Raw genomic sequence first — 13,553 nt, forward strand, 5'->3', positions numbered from 1 at the left:
TACATAACAATATCTCCTGACCTCCTCCTTTGCTCCCGTCATATTACTGCTAGGGTGCTTTGAACATAAGCAGATGTTTTCGTGCTTTTGCTGATTTGAGTTATCCTGCTCTTGGATACTTAGTGTACATGAATATTTATCCATAGTTTGGTGGAGCAACGACTGTTTTTTAGGGTTTTCTATGCAGTAATGGAAAATATTTTACTATTTGTTTTGATTTACGCCACACCCAAGTCTGTTCTGCACTGAAATAAAGATTATACTGAAGCAAATACATGCAGTAGATGGACGACAGATTTGCTAAACAGTCCAATCAAAACCACCTAAGTACTATTAGTAGTTCTCAAATCAAGTTGTCTGTGAAAATCTCAATCAAGTCATGGGTAATTAAACATCAATCACATATGTGTGTAGGCCCTCAGTCATGCAGGTAAACGTAATCCTCACCTCTCATCCAAGAGGTTTCCAAAGTTTTCCGGTCTGTATGTGTTTGAAAAAACACATCAATTGGATTTTTTTTTTTACATAACTGAGAGCAACTCTTTTCATTTTTGGAATTTAAGGTATTTGAGGTTGTTAACAATTAGCAGTGCTTGACAGCCATATTTTGATGAGAGGGCCCCTGTTGTGTTAGTATCTTGTACACAGGTGATGAGACATACATTCCTGCCAATGACACTGCACTGTTCTACTTGTCAACGCCTGGAGGGGATGCTTCAAGAAAAGGAGTATTGCATGCGAAAAATGTACAGAGAAAGATTGCACCCTAGCTGGTTATAAACAGTTCAGATTTTAAACATGTTCCCCAACAATTGGGTTTGTAAATGTTTCAATGCGGGAGGAGATTAACCTCAAAGCGATTAAATTCCTCAGGCTGCCCTTACATCTGACTGACCTTTCCTCTGTATTAAAAAGCAAAATGCAGATTCTAGCTTGGACTACGGCATTTGTAAGCCTTTAAAACAGTAGTCATGGTGAATTCTTTACTAACTGTGAAAACCCAAGTCGTGCTTTATAATGAAACGATGACTGCCAGTGGCTTAATTAAGGAATACAAAGCAAAACAATTTATGGTATGATTAGATTTTAGCAGTGTGCTTTTTATTAGTAGAGTTTAACATCACTGTCGTTGCATTTTTTTTTTTTACTGACTTCAGCATAAATGGACATGCTATTAAGGGGAGGAAAAGTCAGCTGGAGTGACTCTGTGGCTTAAGATTCAGGCTGTTTGGTGACTCAACAGCTCTGCTGGGGTGACGGGGTGAACTTGTGGTCACATAGACGTCCATTGAACCAGATGTTAACGTTATTATTAAAACAAAACATGAGCTCAGGAGATGTTGAGTTGTGATGGCATCATCATCTGCGTTTCATCTCCGCATGGGATACAAGAAAACCTTAATTCTGGCCATCCTGTCAGCTGAGGTCACAAAAAAAAGGGTCTAGTACATGCATTGATGGGAAAATGTTGATCCATTACACTTCCAACATTGCAGAAGTCTTGGTTACTGACTGTTTGAAAAAAAACTCCAAAGCCTCTACATCCTCAAAATAGAACATCTCTGACTTAGCCTAGCATCTGTGAACCATTTAGCAAAGTGCAGCTAGTTTTTAACGGGTGCTCAGAGCCTCATTCAGATGAACACCGCCCTTAAAACTCGCATTACACTGCTCCCTCAAGGTAAGTGAGTTGAAACTTCATCCAGTTCTCTTTAAATGCATCTACTTTGGACTAAACCCAAGCCACACCACTCTGCTCCACTTATTCGAGCTTGGATGTGGCTGAGGCGCTAACGATACATAGCTCTTCTATCCCTTTATCTCTATCTCCTCATCCTTCGCTTCCAATCGCTACCATGTGAGGGATGCTTAGGCGGTCAGGTTTGTGGCGTGTGAGGAGGGGGACTAGATTTGAGTTATTTCCATCTCTTATCATCACTATCACCCTTGTTTTTTTCTTCTGGGGAACGTTAAGAGCAGGACAGATGTGCAGAGACACTGGAGAATTTAAAGGTTTACAGAATTACTAACACACATTGATAATGATCCCTTTTAGCTGCACTAATTGATTTTTTTTTATTGTCCACTTGGGGACCAACTGAAAGCAAAATATTGACGAATTCCATATTGCACATACATACAGTGTTAATAATGTAGCCATGTATACATAATTGTATACAATATGACTAAAGCTAGCTGTCAAACTTTTGAACATCAGTTCCAACCAAAACGTCCTGATTATTGAATATTTGCTTGTTTTACACAGTTTACTCACTTTTCCATCTCTGAGAATGTTCCATTTTCTTTGTGCGTTGCATTTTGTTTGCATGGACCGCACCCTCATTAGTTGGTCATATTTTGTAAAGATGATATCTGGTTTTGGTGTATGGTATTTAAAGGGTCGACTCAGCATTTTTTTTTTAGGTTTGGACCTGATATCTCAGCAATCAAGGGGATTGATTACTGATAACATATATTTGCACAAATTAGAACATCACAAACACCTTCGTTGAAATGCCTGTTTACTGCTTTTGTTTCACTTTACATATGTTAAACTAAAAGGGAACTTCTTAGCATTTGTCCTTCTGTGTTGATGGGCTTTTACTCATGATGAGCAACCAACTGAATAGCGTTGTGGCTGGGACATTGCTTGTGACCACAAAGAACACGGCTGCATCACAGCAAAAGTTGTGTACGTTTGATTAATTTATTTTATCGGAACTGCTTTTAAAAAAAAAATCTTACTTTTCTAGTTTAAACACTAAATCCACTAATTTGACAAGCCGATGACCAGTTGATCCTTCATTTATTTCATTATTTTACTTGTTTAACACACTAAAATGCTCTGTTGTGTTCATCAGGTAGCTGCTAACTTTGTTGGCCTGCTGTTTGGTACTGGGCAGGTATGTACTGGGGAGTTTCTGGTGCAGATGGAACTGAGGTTTACATGGGTGCTGCTAGTTAACCTAAACAGTCAGGCGGCAAAACAATGAGCTCAAAGACTCTAAAACAATCAGTAAAGCTGATGGGAAATGAAGATTTGATGATGTTTCTCTGTGGGTTCCTTAATTAAAGAAAATACAGAGTAGTGCAACTTTAAATATGACAAAGACACTGCATACCAAGATGGACATTTTACAGCAGAAATAAACTAGCCAGCGCTCTTAGTGGATGAACAATGGTAACACCGCAACTGCATTACCTCAAACATAACTGGCATTTTGATACTATCGTTAGAAAAAAAAAATCACTATAAACAACACTTAAAGGACATAATCCAAGACTTAGGTGAAATAGAAAGAACAGAAGTGAAGTGAAAAGAGCGCAAATGCGGAGCGATTGGATGGAAATAATGGTGGTCTGTGGGGACGTTTTTTGCTGGAGATATTTTATAGAGTGGATGAGAAAGACAGAAGAGTGAGACAAAGGCTCTCCTGTGTACCAACCTCACTGAACTGTGTGAAGACCTGACTGCACACACACTCACACACACACACACACACACCTCCAAGCAGCTCACACTCCCTCAGACAGTGACTCACAGCTCTGGGGTTTCATCTGTTAAATTCCTCGACATCTTCTCCTTTACATGCACACACACACATAGAAGCAAACCCTCCCGTCTCCACTGTTTCTCCACTAATGCTTTTTTTTTTTGTACCTGCCCCGCAGCAGAGTCTGGATGGTATATGACATCTTAATGGAGAAGAACTCCCCCTTACCTGCTTGACTTACACGCTCACTTACTCCACACACACACACACACACACACACACACTGCTGTTATGTTTGAGTTAATGTTGACTCAGACATTCTTCATCACCTGAAGCTAAACCTATTTATCTTGTACACCTAACAGCCCCTGTAATTTGAAACATATTTCAGCCTTGAAAAAAAAAAAAAAAAGTGGATGAATATCTGGAGCTCACAATATAGCACAAGTATAACATGCATATATAACGGTTATTCTGTGGCCTCAGGTTGTAACGCAGTTGGAAGTGAAATCGCAAGTATGAAAAGTCCACATTTGTCAATATATGAAAAGTCGATTTTTTATATATATAACTAAGCAGTTTGCATATTTATAACCAGCTGATATGAGCAGCTTTAAACAAGCTCATTTCAACATTTGACACTTTAGATTAATGATTGTAAAAATCACCACAAGACAAAAAGCGAGATGTCAAAGACTTCCCCCTTTGGCTCCAACTGATTAATCTATTAATCTTCTTTGATATTTTTTCAGCAATACCGCCCAGCCCAACGTTTGAATGAGAGATGTTATCAGCCTCAGTCGTACTTTGGTCAACACTACACTTGCTGAACGTGAGCATTTTAGCATAGTGAGTACGTTAGCATGCTGACATTAGCATTTAGCCGTATAGACTTAATACTAGGAGTATCACAATGCAGCTATTCTGCAAAACTCGATACACTGCAAGACAGTTATCTACAATGCATCACAATATCTGTGTAACTGATAGAGGAGAAAAAACACTTGTATCCCCTGTGGGTCTGCGTGCAACCACTATTATAAAATGTTTAATTGCGTCAACTCAGTTATTTAGCTCTCTGACTTGCTTTCCGCCGCTGTCTGTTGTTTTCTTCAACCTTCTGCACAATCCCTAAAATGGAAGGAAATGTGACCCCTTGTACAACAACACAAACAAAACGGTGCAGGATCACAGTGAAGGTGCGAGAGCCAACAAAATCCAATCTCACCCAAAAACAAAAAAAAACAAAAAGCCCAACAGGTGATTGAATTACAAAGACTTACATTGTCTTTCTTTCCTCAACTCTTTACACACTTCTCATTTCCTTGTCACTGGGTTTCAGGTGCCTGAGGAGGTAAATAGAGGGTTTGAGAAAAGTGTAGGACCTGAGGGTGTGTGTGTGTGACATGTTTATGCACGTGTTTGTACATATGCAACCTGGCTGTATGTGTATGTACTGTGTTCCTGTGTGTACATGAGTTCTCAGATTAGAAGTTTGAACACTTGTGTCCTGCAGTGTTGATAAGCGGAGGTGAGGAAGTGTCAGGAACAAGATAACGCACACTCTCTTACACAGTATAAACATCCTGATCACTTAAATCAGAAACACAACCATCCGGACTCAGACAGCCATGATGTTGAAGTGTCAGTAAGATGTTTGAGGACGGAAACGTCGCGGCTCCGCTGACAACCTGTTGTTTCAGGTTTACCACCAACTTCCACTTTGGAAAACTTCCTTCCTCCCACGTGTCAGAATTCAGCATGAACCTCTTCAGTCCAGAAGCCACTCCAAGGTCCAGTGTAATTAATGTCAAACCTCATCTTGTGCATTGATCTACACTTCAGGGTGATAACTCCTCCTTCTGAGTTGCCTGTTGTACCATTTACAGACTCTGTACCTATTTTCTTAATCAGCTTCTTGCTCTCAATGTGTATCAGACAAAAACACATCATATTCTACTAGAGTTAAATCACTTTGGGTTATTTTACAAGACAGATTTCTGAATTAATATCACTACTTTAACATAGGTTAGTTAGAAAACTGCAAACTGCACACATGTCTGCAAACTCATTAGAACTCAGCTTTACTAAAATCAGAGTGGGATGACAGGTCAGGCATGAAAATTATTTACTGTTGAGATGCATTTAAAGATCCAGAAAAAGAGAAAATGCTGAATTAAGACATTTACATCAATATCCAATCAGTATTTATCCTGCATTCATCATTTTTTGGTCAAAAACGCAAAACAAAAACATAGGATTGTGACATTTTCTAACACAATTTTCCATGTATTTGTGTGATTGTGCCTATTTGATTTGCTAAACACACATCAAAATCTAGTCCAAAATAGGAAATATGCTTTGTTTTTGTTTTTTTCTCTTGGACTGTTGATCTTCAGTCATGAATATGCAACTTTTCTCAACTACCAACTAGGTTTCAACACTGTGTCATAAAAATGATGACGCTATAGAACCAAATTGCACCAGCAAGTACTGTACGTTCTGCAGGAAACAATTGCTACCAGAATGTTTTCTCTCTAACGCAAGAACTAAAGGTCAGTTACTGCTTTCCACATCCACATGTCTGCAAATGTCCATAAGGGGATTGTGTGGCAGAAATGTCATCATCGATCCAAGTTTGTGAAGGACTGCTGACCCTTCAGGCAGCCCATAACTAGTGACCTAACACACTGCAAGCATGTCAGAACACATGTTTGTTCTGAGGAAAGTCTGCGTAGAAACATTTGTCACTATCCACACATTTATTCAGGATTCATCATTAAAGGGTTGAAGTTCATCATTGCAGGACTTTGTAGGTGTTTTGATTTGCTGATTCGATCTCATGCCTTTTACTAATTTGCAACAGTCAATTCTGCAACTAGATACTACATCCTATAAAATGCAAAGGCACAGACAGGGTTTCAGAAACACCCCAGAGAGCCCTGTGTGTTTTTCTGTTTAATGCACCGGGCACCACAACTGTTTGCATAATGTGGACATTAAAGTATGAATGGAACGGCATGCGTGCGGGCGTCTATTGTCTATGTATAAAGTCTGCATCAGTCAGCACACACAGGTATAGAAACCATGAATTGGGCTTAATAAATGTAGTTCACAGACATGGCACTTGGTCATAATGCAGCAAGTGATTACATTGCATGTAAACATAAACATTAGAAAAGCTAATTAGATGTCAATAAATGTAATTTCAACAGGAAGGTTTTAGGTTTTAGGTGCTTTAAGCTCAAAATGGTATGCATATTTGACCCTTTAAGGTCAAAAGTAATATTTTTGGTCATGTATCTGATCCGGTTCTTGATAAAAGTGATCTAAAATACATCCAGACTTTTAGAAAATGTAATTCACTCACCATCACCACATGTAAGCTACAAAATACAGTCATGACTCGATAATCTGATCATTAACAATCTGAAAACCTTGCTATCCGACAGGTTTTTAGGAAAAATGAACGGAACCCATTAAAAACAGCCTTAACATACCAACAGCCTTGGATTCTGACTCCAATATGATATTTTATGTCACAAATAAGGATAACGGCGTATTATCTGAATTAACAATCCGACAGATTGGCTACGTTCAGACTGCAGGACTTAATGCTCAATTCGGATGTTTTTGTGAAATCAGATTTTTTTGCGAGTTCGCTCACATTTCCAATTAAATGTGACTTGTACGTGATCTGCTGTGTGAACTTCACACGGCCCAAAAGTGTCCCGCATGCACAGAAGAGGACACAACGACGTCACACGCAGCGAGCAGTGTTATTCGGACTAGCCCGACTAGTTATTATAACAACTATGAACATAATTAACAAATGACCCTCAAGCATCAAGCCCTCGTTGTATTTCGACCTCCGTCTTGACAATCCGACAGCCTTGGTATCCGACATAAAAGAAGGTTTTACATTTAGCGTCGGATTATCGAGTCACGACTGTAGTTGCATGAGATACAGTGTGTCAGTTAGTGCTCAACAGGTTTGAACTTTGGATAAAGACAGGCTAGTTTCTCCCCCTTGCTTCCAGTCTTTATGGCTAACCTCATCCTAACTCAGCATAAAGCATCACAGAAGCATTCAAACACTAGTATAAAACAACTGTCCTCATTCTAAAATCCAGACGAAAACCTTCCTTTTAAACGGACACTAGTGCATTTCATCATTGTGCCATTAATCATTGAACAGTTTGTATCAGTGGCTGTCAGATAACAGACAGTTTCAGTTTTGGGACACAGCAAAACAAACAAGCCCTGAGAGAAGGCAGAAAGTGAGGTGAAGACAGACATGGAATGATGGTTTCGCTGAACTTGTATTGACAGAGACTGAACTATCCAAACACATTAGTTGTAAGCCGCAGATGCCGGCCGTGTCCTGACTTGAAGTTCAGCAAACTCGGCATCGTAACGCAGACGTTGCAATCATGCATTTCGTCTCTGTCGTCTCACAAGCACTGACAGGCAGAAAGAGATCAGGATAGAGTAAGGCAAGAAGACAGATGTGTTCTACTCTGAAAGTCACCTTTGAGTTCTCCTCACTGTAAAATGTACTTTTCAACTCACTATTCAGTCGTAGCTACACTGCTTCATAGATCCAGTCATTCATTTAGATAGCGCTGAGTGTCCTGTAGGGAACATTCGCAGCCTATGATTCACTCAATTATGCTGTCTAAAGCTGTTGTGGGTGCTAATTTATTAGCTTCTTAAATTGTAAGACTCCCACTGCACATGTAATTTCTGACTTGGCACGCTCTGACTACAAAACAAATAATTAACAGCTGAATGGATTGCATGTTTCATATTTTCTAATAAATCATAATGAGCAGAAAAGTCAGTGATTAGTAGACAAATAGGTCAAATCAGTAAATTGTAAACGTTTTGCAACAAGCATTATGGTAGGAAAGGCTCACACACACACAAAGTGAAAGTGTACACACATGCACACAGACCGCAGATCAAATATTTCATCGTTTTTTGTTTTTTTTTTGTTCTTTATGACTTCTGACTGTGAGGGCAGAGTCCTCACCTGCAGGCAAACACCTGGACCCAGACAGTAGAGATTTATACACAGTGAGTGAGGAAGAAAAAGAGAGAGCAAGAGGAGACAGAAAGCAGACTGGAAATGCTGGCCTAAAGCACAGCACAGTGAGGTACAGAGGAGGGAGGAGGAGAGGAAGAAACGAGACAAAAGGAAGAGAGGAACAAAAGGAAAGTGTGGTGAGGATGGAGAGGGCGGAGCCAAAGAAGCACAGCAGCTCCAAGTCAAACAAGGAGTTCAAATAGAGATATTTACTCAGATCAGTTATTTAGATGGTGACTGGCGACATAATACTTCAGCAGAAAAACAACTAAAAAAAATCCTCTTTTTGTTAACTTTTAATTAGAATTTTTCCCTAAAAACCTAGACAGCATTTTAAAGACATTGACAGGAGGGATATACGTTAACACAGCTGGAGGCTTTGTATCAATTCTCAGCGCACACTGTTACCATGGCATATCAACACACACACACAGACACAGGCACACACACACACACACACGCACACACACACACACACACACACACACACACACACACACTGGTCCCAGATGTCCAGTAGTGATGGTGTCAAAAGCAGGACCAATAGTATTAACAGGGCTGGGATAATGGAGCCAGCTGCTCAGTAAACTCAAAGTCTGGATGTATAAATAAGAATAAGTACATACATATGTATGGAATGAACATCATGTCCTATTTCAAAAATCAATAAAAAGCTTTAAAAGGTTGGAACTAAGAAATCTAATAAAATAGGCTTTGGTTGAAACTAATATTGAAGGCTTGTGTAATGTTTTGACTGGCTGAGAGAAATTCAAATCTCTCTAAATATTGGTAAACTTAAGTTTTCCTTCTTCTAGAGCTGCAACAATTAATCGATTACTGAATTACTTGTCAACTATTTTAAAATTTTAGTAATTCATGCATAATTTCAGGGGGGAAAAAAAGACTCAAGTGGCTGATTCCAGTTACCTAAATTCCTATATGACAGTAAACTGAATATCTTTGGGTTGTGGATAAAACAAGACATTTGAGGATTTAATCGTGGGCTTTGGGAATTATAGATTGATATTTTCCACCATTATCTGGCATTTTAAAGACAAAACAACATATTTGTTGATTGAGAAAGTAATCGGCTGATTAATCAACAATGAAATAATCATCTTCACGGTTGCAGTGCTCTATTCGCGGTGTAATAGCTCGTTTTCCAGGTTTGCACATAGGTAATCTGAAAACTAGTGTGCATATGTTGGAGAAAAAAGTTCTGAAATGTTGAAGCTTTAGTTTCGAAAGCGTTTTAGTTTTAGTTTTAGCCATGTTCCAGGGCGTTCCTCAGAACTGAGTCTACAACACCTACTTCTCACAGATTTGCCCACACATTTGCAAGCTTGCAAGTGATGTGATATAAATCATCCATTTAGACTGTATTAAGGCTTAAACTTCTGTGTAATTAAACTTATGTGTAATTAGGTATAATTAAGGGCGTGGCTGCTTTGAGTGGCAGGCGGGTGCAGTCGCAGCCTCGGCCCAGAAATGTCTGCATTGCCCACCTCAACTCCACCTCTTTGGATGAGCCAAGATGAGGCCAAAGCCACCACTATTAACTTTAAAACAGCTGTTCAGCAGACGTACAGGTGACGACAGAGAGGGTTCATCCATCTATCAATGCACTTAACAGTTGTACATACTCGGGCCAGTAGAATGTATTCAAATGAAACAGAAGGGAAAACAAAATTACTCTGTTGAACCACAAATGTGTCATTTACATAAGCAAACTGTGATAGTGTTCTCAGATACTGCTTTGTTTAAAGTGGCAACCAGTCAGAAATGTAGGGACCTGTTGCAACAAACTTGCAGCTTTCTGCCACAATAACAACAGCTGTCATCCTTCGTAATGTCTGAGTTGTGAAGAATCCCAATTTTCAGAAGAAAACAGTCCAGTCTTGCCCAAAAATGAGTGTTTTTCTAGTCTCACTTGGGAAAGAACGTCTGAGGCTAATTTTAAACCATCAGGAGGTATAAACTCTGCATTTCAATTTCAATCTAACCCAGAGTGTTTACTGTAAATCTCACAGCACCGCTCTCCTCTGTGTCTAAAGGTTACAGCGCTGGCTCAAAGCCCCGTCCCATCTACAAGCCAACAGGATGTATACAATTTGTCTGCCTGCTATTGTCCATTGTTACGTATTGAGTGGCTGTGGTGAAGCTGGCCTGCCTTTTAAAGCAACCGAGGAAATACCAAGAATCAAGACACACACATACAAACAAAAAAGGGTAAAAACAATGTGTTGCACAAGTGTGAAAAGTTCTTGGAATTCAGATTGAGGACAGACCCAGGTCAGCTAAAGTAAGACAAGTGGGGACAACTGTACACAAACAGTTCACGGGCAATTGTGCAAAACAAATCAGTCCTCTCAAATGGGGCATAGGCATGTGAAGCCTGTAAACTGTAAGGTAGAGTATTAATCCACAACTTTTTTTTTTTGCTATAGCCCAGAATGTGTTGATTTAAGCATCAAAAACTGCTAACAGTTGAAAGCAATATTGATTTGCCAGGCAGATTTGCAAATGTGCTAAAGTAAGGTCTCTGTATGCTTTAAAAAAACTAGTTTGCCCAGTGCACCATCTGACCTTCTGCTTTGAACAGCCACACTTGAAGCTGAGGTAATAAGTTGTCACAAAATTCTTTTGCCCGCAGCCCACCGATCCCCAGAGCTCTCTTCAGCAACTTTGTTTCTGTTGTGTGTCACTGCATTCTGGATGTGATGAATCATGCGAATGAGAATAACAGCATACAGTGTCACTGTTTGTTCAAAATGTGGACATTTGTTTAGAAAAATTAAATATTTATACTGTGTTGATCTGTTCAAATTCAAAATATACTCTGTGCAAAAATCAAGGTAGTGCAACACAACCGCTCCGGCAAGAAGAAGCTGATGTTGCTATCATGGGTCATAATTTTAATTTAGTAAATGTATACTGTTACATTTATTTTTTACAAAAGAGATAATGTTGCAGTACAATCCTATGCAAGAGGGGGAAAAAAAGTGGATTTTTTTGGCACTATAATTTTTTAAGAGGAAGCTTCAGTCCAAGTTTTTTGAAATAGAAAATATTTCATGTTGAAATATGCATTTCACAGTTTTACTTTTTGCTGCAATAATGAAACTGATACTGAGAATAGTAGGAGTTCAGTGATATTGCTTCCGACTACCAGATTTCATTTACAGCACTTTATTCTTTGATCAGACAGCTCCTGATTTAAATCAATTTAAATTAAAAGAAAACACGGCTATATTTCTCAAAGATCATAAAGTCATTCTTCAGTACTGGTACTGCAACTTAAGTGTCTTACTGACACTACTTTTAGAAATTTTATGCAACACTCAGCCCCAATGATCAGTTAGATTAGTAAAATTAGGGTGTGTTGGAAATCTAAACTACATTTTTTTAAAGGATATTGTGCTTAAAAAAAAAAATCAATTAACACACTTTTGCATCAGGACAAAGAAGAGGAAATGCACCTCAATTAGCTGAGTGACAACAAAACACTATCTGGCAAGAGTTTTGATAATCCACAAATTAAGTATTTGAAGTACGCAAGAAAGGCTTAATGCTTTATCAGAAGTCATTTCCAGTGCCAGTTGATTTTTTTTTCTTTTCTTTATCCTATCAACAGTTCCAGCCTAATTATTCGTAATCTCACGCTTTGTCTGTCCGGTTACTCTATTGTATTTGATTAATTGGATTTGTCCCACATCATTGAGCTGCTGGAGGGCCCTCCTGCATCCACAGTCTGTTGCGTTAAATTGGGGTTGGGGTTTGGTGAAGGGGGGGAGAGATCAGCTGACGGCTGTGGCAGCGCTTCAGAGATGTGGCAACAAAATGTCTCAACACCCTGGGGAAAAAAGTAAAGAAATAAATACTGCACAGAAGCCAATCTGCACACAACACATCACATTTGGAAAGATTTTTGTTTACATTTACTAAATGTTAAAATACACTCTAATTAAATTGATTATGTGTCTATGAACTGGCCTCTTATCTTTTCAATAAAGCGCTCTTGTCTGGAGGTCACACCACGGAGACTTGACAGAGATCCAGGCTCCCAGCTGCTCCCTTTTTCCTCCTCCATCCTCCTCCTCCCCCCTACCTCCTGCATGGCTGCTGATGCTGGAAGCAGCCTCCAATCTGCAGCCGGAGCATCACACACCCTCAGTCTGCCAATTAATCACACTCCTCCCTGCCTCCTCCTCCTCCTCCACCTTCTCCTTCCTCCCATCCTCTTTTCTGCTGCCACATGGCCCTTTGTATCTCCTGTATTCCCATTCACAACACTGGCACGCCTGAATTTAATGCTGATTGTTTGTGTTCTCAGATGCAAATGATCAATACAGTTTTGAGTCAAATGCATACAATAAAAATAATTCTACACCCTAAAATAAAACTACATGGTGTGGAAATTGTATGGAAATTAGAAGCATGCTTTAAAAAATACTACAGTAAAACATCTCAATGAACTAATAACAAGAAATATGCAAAACAGGAAGTAGCACGAAAGACAACTATCGCGATAAAGTCATGACGCAGTAATAAAAACATTAAATATATTATTCCTGTTCAAAAGACCAATAAAAATACCAAAATAGACTAAAATGTGCTTTAATAATTACAATTTAAGTCCCAAATCAAATTTTGTGTCAATAAAAGCACTTTTTTAAAACATTTGAACCGTAAATAAAACCTAGCGTGCATCCTCCATCACTTTATGTGACTGAATTCGGGCAAACGTCCAGAGAGAAGCGCTCCACGCCGAGCAAGCAAACCTCCGTGACAGCAAACCCAGCAAAGAGCGACAAGCAGCGAGCAACTTGTGAATGAAAGTCGGCCAGGAGAAAGTGCTAGAAAGCAGAGAGCAGCTTACCTTTGTCGTTTTTCTCCTTGTCCATGTTAAAAAATAAATATTCCTCTCTGGCCGGTGACAATAGAGGAAGGAAGCGGGTGTGTCCGGCGAC

Source organism: Stegastes partitus, unplaced genomic scaffold, assembly GCF_000690725.1.
Source record: "Stegastes partitus isolate 25-593 unplaced genomic scaffold, Stegastes_partitus-1.0.2 Scaffold529, whole genome shotgun sequence".
Taxonomy (NCBI): Eukaryota; Metazoa; Chordata; class Actinopteri; family Pomacentridae; genus Stegastes; species Stegastes partitus.